Genomic DNA, 6,472 nt, shown 5'->3' with positions numbered 1-6,472 from the left:
TCATCTGTCTCTTGGTTTGTTACCTTTTCTCCTTTATTCCAGCTTTATTCTGGTTGGACATAATGTTTTAATCAGTTGTACACTTTAAAATGTACATATTCCTAGCACTGTAGTATGTTATGGGGGTTGAGGGAGAAAATAATCTTTCACAGCTGTAATATTACCATGCCAGAGGGCTGTGGCTAGGCCTATAAACATTTCATTTACATAATTGTTGAGAGTGAATATAGCCATGTCTGGGCAGAGGGCTACACCACATTTTAAGAGAGATGGACCCTGTCTTCTTGGGAAAACAACAGAAAATCTGGAATATCTACAGTTGAGAGGGTTCAACTTCGAATTTTGTTAAGTTACAGTGTGTATTGGGTGCTGTAAACTTTAAAGGTAGGACATTTTCTGTAAAAGTTGATAGTCATATCAAGAGTTCAAGGGTACTTGGCACCAAAGTCTTCATGTAAATGTAAGTTTTGCATAAAATATTCTTGATTAAACAAAAAGTTCTCTGGGCACTTAAAACACAGGAAAACAAAAACACTTTAGCATTTTACTCAGCCATCTCTTAATAAGGGGCAATCAGTGTATGCATCCAGGTCACACGGCAACAAAACCATCCAATAAGCCACTGACCTTTCTGAGATTAATGTATCTAATGGACTGGAAAACAGAGCTCTTAACTTACTATTGTATGATAATACGCTTAGATCTTTCTGTTGTGTTTTTGGTGACCTGTGCAGTGGAAATATGATACCTTTCACTTGTATAAGAGGTATTCACTGTGTGGTCTATTTTGAGGAAAAAAGGAACTAAAACTGTGTCAATGTTTGGCTTACTTTGAAAGTAAGAAAAACATTTTCATATCACTTTCAGGTTGGTCTCAGATCACTTTTCGGAGTTGCTCTATAGTTGATATATCAGACGGGCAAATATGAAGTGTTTCAGCTTACAACCGTTCCCTAATCCTCAGATGAACGTCATAATGTCCACAGCAAAACATAAAAAGCATGGTAACATCTATTGAGATCCCTGAGATCTGGCACCATTCACCTAGGAAGTGGTTTTAACCTACATATGGCCCTTATATGAATCCATATACACATTTTGTATTCTGTTAATCATCTGACTTCAAGCCAGAGTACTTCTCAAACTTAATATGGAAAGACAAATCAAAAATCTATTACATTCTTGGAAGAGTGAGATAAGTATTTCTTGAGGATTTTCCTCATGCCAGCAGCAAAGACACTTTCGAAAAACAAAATCTTAAATCTTTTCCATTCTCTTCAAAGGCAACCAACCACAAAGGCATCAAAGCAGTGGGCTAGCCCTTCCATCTTCCAGTGGTAATCTTCATAGCATCACCTGGAAAGACTAAACATTAAAACAACCTTTTTCACCCTTAAAGGTGCACTAAAGGTACACTTTCCTCAATAAAAAAAAAGTTTTACTCCTAAAGGAATTAATAGTAATTATTAAGTAAATCTTAGTAACCGCCCTGTTATTGGACACTTTCACTCATGGATGAAATTTCGATCAAACATTAGCCTCAGTCACCATTCACTTTATCTGTATGGTTTTTTATACAAAAACATGAATGGTGACTGAGGCTGTAACATTCTGCCTCATCTCTATTTGTTTCCACAGAAGAAAGAAAGGTCATATGGGTTGAAAATAACATGAGGGTGAGTAAATCATGACGGAATTTTCATATTGGTGTCAACTATCCCTTTAATGTGCTAAATAAAAACAATTAAAAGAATTTGAGATCAAAATGGGACGTTTGTAACATGGGAAGTGCGTAATATAAAATGGGATGCTTCTGTTCAATTGTCTATATGAATTTAGCTGCTTAAGTACATCATTTATAGCATTCATAGTCACAAAGGCTGTACTTGTGGTGCACATTCCTTTGGAAAGCACTGGAATATCATGGAAGAGTTTGCCACCTGCTGGATTTCCATATAAGAAACATCACAACAAAATAATCACAACTTTAAAAAATATTGTTAGCTACACTACATTATATATATATATATATATATAATCTTCTATAATTGTAGTTCTGATTGCAGAAAAATTATATCACCTCCTATATATTTAATTAGGGTGACATTTAATTGAACTTAAAATGTATATTGAGTATAAACGAATAAACCTACCTATTTTATATAACCTAGTTGAAATATAGTGATAAACTGCAGCACTTCACTAAATATTTAGCTTAAAACTCATTGGAAAATGTTGCTCGCTAGTCTACTGGATAGACCTCATCCACAGCAGCGTCATATCTGATGAATAGACTTAAAAGTCTCTTCTATAAATCTCCTATATAACATTCAATTCAGGTTTTTTTTGTTGACATCTTTCAACTAGTTTTGTTTAATACAAGTTAAACAGATAGTCCCGCCCCCAACTCACGCTATTGGTTGAGTCAACAGTGTGCAACAGTCTGGTTCCGGAAGTAAAAAATTTATTTTATTTTCTGCAGACTAATTGATTTTTACTGAACTTTTAAAGATAGGCCTACCGTGAGCACAGAGGTTGTTCATTGGTGGTTTATGCTTCTGTTGAAGCCATCAGTCCATGTTATTTCAAGTTCATAGTTTAAAAATTGTTTAGTACCGGTAGTGTAGTCTTGTTCCTGGTGAACAACTACACTACCCATGGTCCTGCAGAGATAGATCCACCAATCAGAGAACTGTGGCCAAGAAAGCCCTGCAAACAAGCCTGGAAGCAACCGCCCACTCCCATGATGCACTGTGAATGAGGCAAATGAATCGGCCTCCCTTCACCCTCAAACTACTTATGTATTTGTATCAATTGGAATATTTAGCAATAAACATTAGCTATATTGTTTCTGTACTTATAATCAACAATCTAAAATCAATAGTTAGATATTTTTCTATAGTTTCTAATTCGAGTACGTCATTCGCAATGCTTCATGGGATTTTAGTTCGTGCCCTTGTGAAAGACGGTATGTACACAGTCTTGTACCTTTTTCTTTTTTGTCTGATTTTCAAATACTTTTTTGCTTCTAAAAGTTTGAAATGTTGTGATTCACCTTTGAGCTGGTTGGTTTGGTTCATGGCTTAGAATTATTTTATGAAGGGCTCGATGCCTCGCTTCAAGCAAACAGAGGAATTTTTTTAGCACCACAGAGACTGTGTTTACAGTTTTTGAGGAAATGAACCTACTATTGGCTTGTTTAGTTGTCTCGGCATATTAAACTGGGATAGCAGAAATTAAATGAACACAAAGTTACACGCTTTAGCTTTAAACAACAGTACATCCCATTGAAGTGTTAGTAAGTCTATCCCACACAGCCTCACTTTCATTCAAGTCAAAAAATTGAATATGGCACTTTGAATAAGGCTAATGTAACGCTACTGAAAAATGTAGTTAAGTTAGTAGCGTCGCTTCTTTTCGTTAGTTACTCCCCAGCATTGAACACATCGGAATCATTCCAGATCTAAAAGTCCCTGAATTGGAAGGTGATAATACTATACGTCAACCCTCCAATGTCACGTCCAAACATAGCAAAACAAAGATTGGAAGACGATAATCCCCATGGTTGATGCAAAACCACATTTGTGCGACAACGTAATGGAAAGCAGCCATCTGGCTTAGATATCACAGCATACCTCTGTTGACGGTCCTGGTGGAGCACACAAGAGTGTCCATCAGTGCACACCACAACATCCCCGGGGCAACATTACTCGGTGGAGAGCCCTTGTTTCCCAGTGCAGACCCAGCTGATTAAATACACACAATCCAGCTCAAGTCACTCGCATCTGGAGCTCCTCACGAGCAGATTGGGCTCAGATTAGTCAACATGCTGATTTAAATCAATACTCTTTCTGAGTAATTCTCAGTGTAAGAGTGGGCCAACTTTTCCCAGCCAGCTGTCAATACGCTCATGACCTCGAAGGATCCCCTCGTATCCAATCATCCAAGTGAGCACACACTGAGGATCTCATTACCAATACTAATGACCCCTTCCAGACCTCTAGATGTACATATGTGTCGCATTTAACATATTCACCTTGCTCTGGTAAAACAGAGTATAACATTACTGGCACCTGGATCGTCTCACTTGACTGGAAGTATGTGCCGATTTACAGAAATTCCAACCATATGTACGTACGGTAAGGAAAGGTGTGACGTCTATAATGTCCTATTGTTATATACTGTATGTTACTATATATTAAACATTCATTCACCAGGGTTTAAGAATTATAGTGTGTAAAATAAAATAAAATAAAAAATCTGCCGATAGAAGCCAACATGGTCTAATTGACAATCAGGAAAAGAGTAATTAAGAAGGTCGAGGTATTGCCACAGATTTCCCAATTCAATTGGATTCCAAATCTCAAGCTCTCAATTCCATTCGGTTCAGATTTCAATTCGATTCTGAATCATTTGGGTGTATTTAAGTTAAAATGTCAATTTTGTTTACATATAATGGAAACTGTCTGTCTGCTCTAACAAGGTACATTGTGAAATATTAATGTAAAAATTTGTTTTATCCTTTGTTTTTTTATCAGTGATAAAACACTACTGTCTCTTTAAGAATAGCAGCAGTTTAGCCAGCATCTTACAAAAGTGTTTTGTTGAGTGCATATTAATGAGATTGGAGTTTACCGCATCCATGCTATACGTGATTAGAATTAAATACGGCTTTTGTTTTGTTAGCTTTTGGTCAACAACTGACTGTAAAGAACAGAAAGGATTTGTAAAGAGACGTTATTCAATGAAAATGGATTGCGTGGATCTTGTCTTTGAACACACATTACACGCAACGAGTCAAACCAAACTTTTACTCTCAACACGCAGTGGAAAAAAAATCACAGTTTCTTCCCTACTAAACAACTCAATCACTGGAGAGTGTAATCTGAACATTTACCAGCCAGTCGCTAATCATTCGTTTTCAGTCGCATATTGCCAAATTTGGCTGGATATGTGAGTGATTTACTTGCATTATAGAGGGCATAGTATAAGATCGATCTTGGGAATTGAGATTGAGATTCATCTGAAAATCGGTATTTTTACCCAGCACTATAAATGAGTTTGAACGGAAGCTGCATGCAGAATAAATATCTCAAATTAAATCTGAAAGTCTCCTTGGCCCACTTCCAGGGGTTTGATTCCTAAAGTCCACTAGCTAACACATGCAGGTACTACTACTAAATCTAGGAATTTCCTGTTGGTCCATTATGGTTAACATTCCATGTGAAGGTTCTCGAGTTTTAAGATATTCTTTGTACATTGGAAAGTTCAATTACACTACAAGGAAGCCCTTAAAGGATTAGTTCACCCAAAAATGAAAATTCACTCATTGTTTACTCACCCCTGTGTTGTTATAACACCGTATGACTTTCCTTCTTTTTGTTAACACAAAGAGAGAAATTGGGAAAAAAATTTGTGCTCAGTGATGTCATACAGTGGCAGTTTATGGTGACCACCACTTCAAATTTCAAAAGAACACAAAAGGCTTGGTGTGAAGCAAACTGAAATCGAATGTAGTATTTAGTAAAAAAATGTACTGACCAATTAAGGCCAAAGTATACTTTGGGTGGGCACATTGCAGATCCCTCCACGGACTGTATGCTTGACTGCCCGCTGCCTAGATTTCCTCATCTGTGTGCGTCGTCTGCGCATGCGCTGGCCATTGACTGTACTAAAAGAGTGTCACAAAGCAGTTGTATTGCACATGCGTCGAACACGTTCCTTTTCGTTTCACGGTCAGAAAAGTATATTCAGAAAGGCGATCTGGAATGCGCAAAAACCTGTAAACCAAGTATACCTGGGCCTTTATTCTCCTGTGCACATTCATGTGTCTGCATGCAAGGTTTAGAGCTCTTTGAGATGGACTTCAAAGACATTGGTCATTAATCTTACATTTCATACAAAATCGATGTTTAAACACTGACCCTTAACACTTACTTAGTTTAATAATTTTAAACCATGACTTGCACTATACATAAGTAATATTGGCATTATATTCATGATGTTAGCCAGAGGGGAACTGGCCCCCACAGTGAGTCTGGTTTCTCCCAAGGTTATTTTTCTCCATTAAACAACATCATATGGAGTTTTGTTTTGCTTCAACAGGATCACCAGTGATATTAGCAACAGAAAACACAACATAGCTGCACACAAACCAGAGAACAGAACTTACAAACATGTCTGAAGTGTTTGTAGTGGAAGAATAGATGCATTTCAATGTCCAGTCCAGATACATGTACAGCTGCTCCCTAACGCATATTAGTCAGCCAATGGTACCAGAAACTCCACCAGCTGCAATTACTTGCATGTTATACCTTATTCAAGGACCCGAAAGCAGTCACAGAACACAGACAATTGACACCAGATATACAAACCAAGTGATCACTGCTTAGGACAAAAACTCTGATTAACATAGAAAAGATCACTTTTATTGTTTGTCATTTGGTGCCTGAGTAGGACTGAAGGTAGCTAA

This window comes from Xyrauchen texanus, chromosome 50 (genome assembly GCF_025860055.1).
Source record: "Xyrauchen texanus isolate HMW12.3.18 chromosome 50, RBS_HiC_50CHRs, whole genome shotgun sequence".
Lineage (NCBI taxonomy): Eukaryota > Metazoa > Chordata > Actinopteri > Cypriniformes > Catostomidae > Xyrauchen > Xyrauchen texanus.
Note: the sequence above shows the minus strand (reverse complement) of the source record.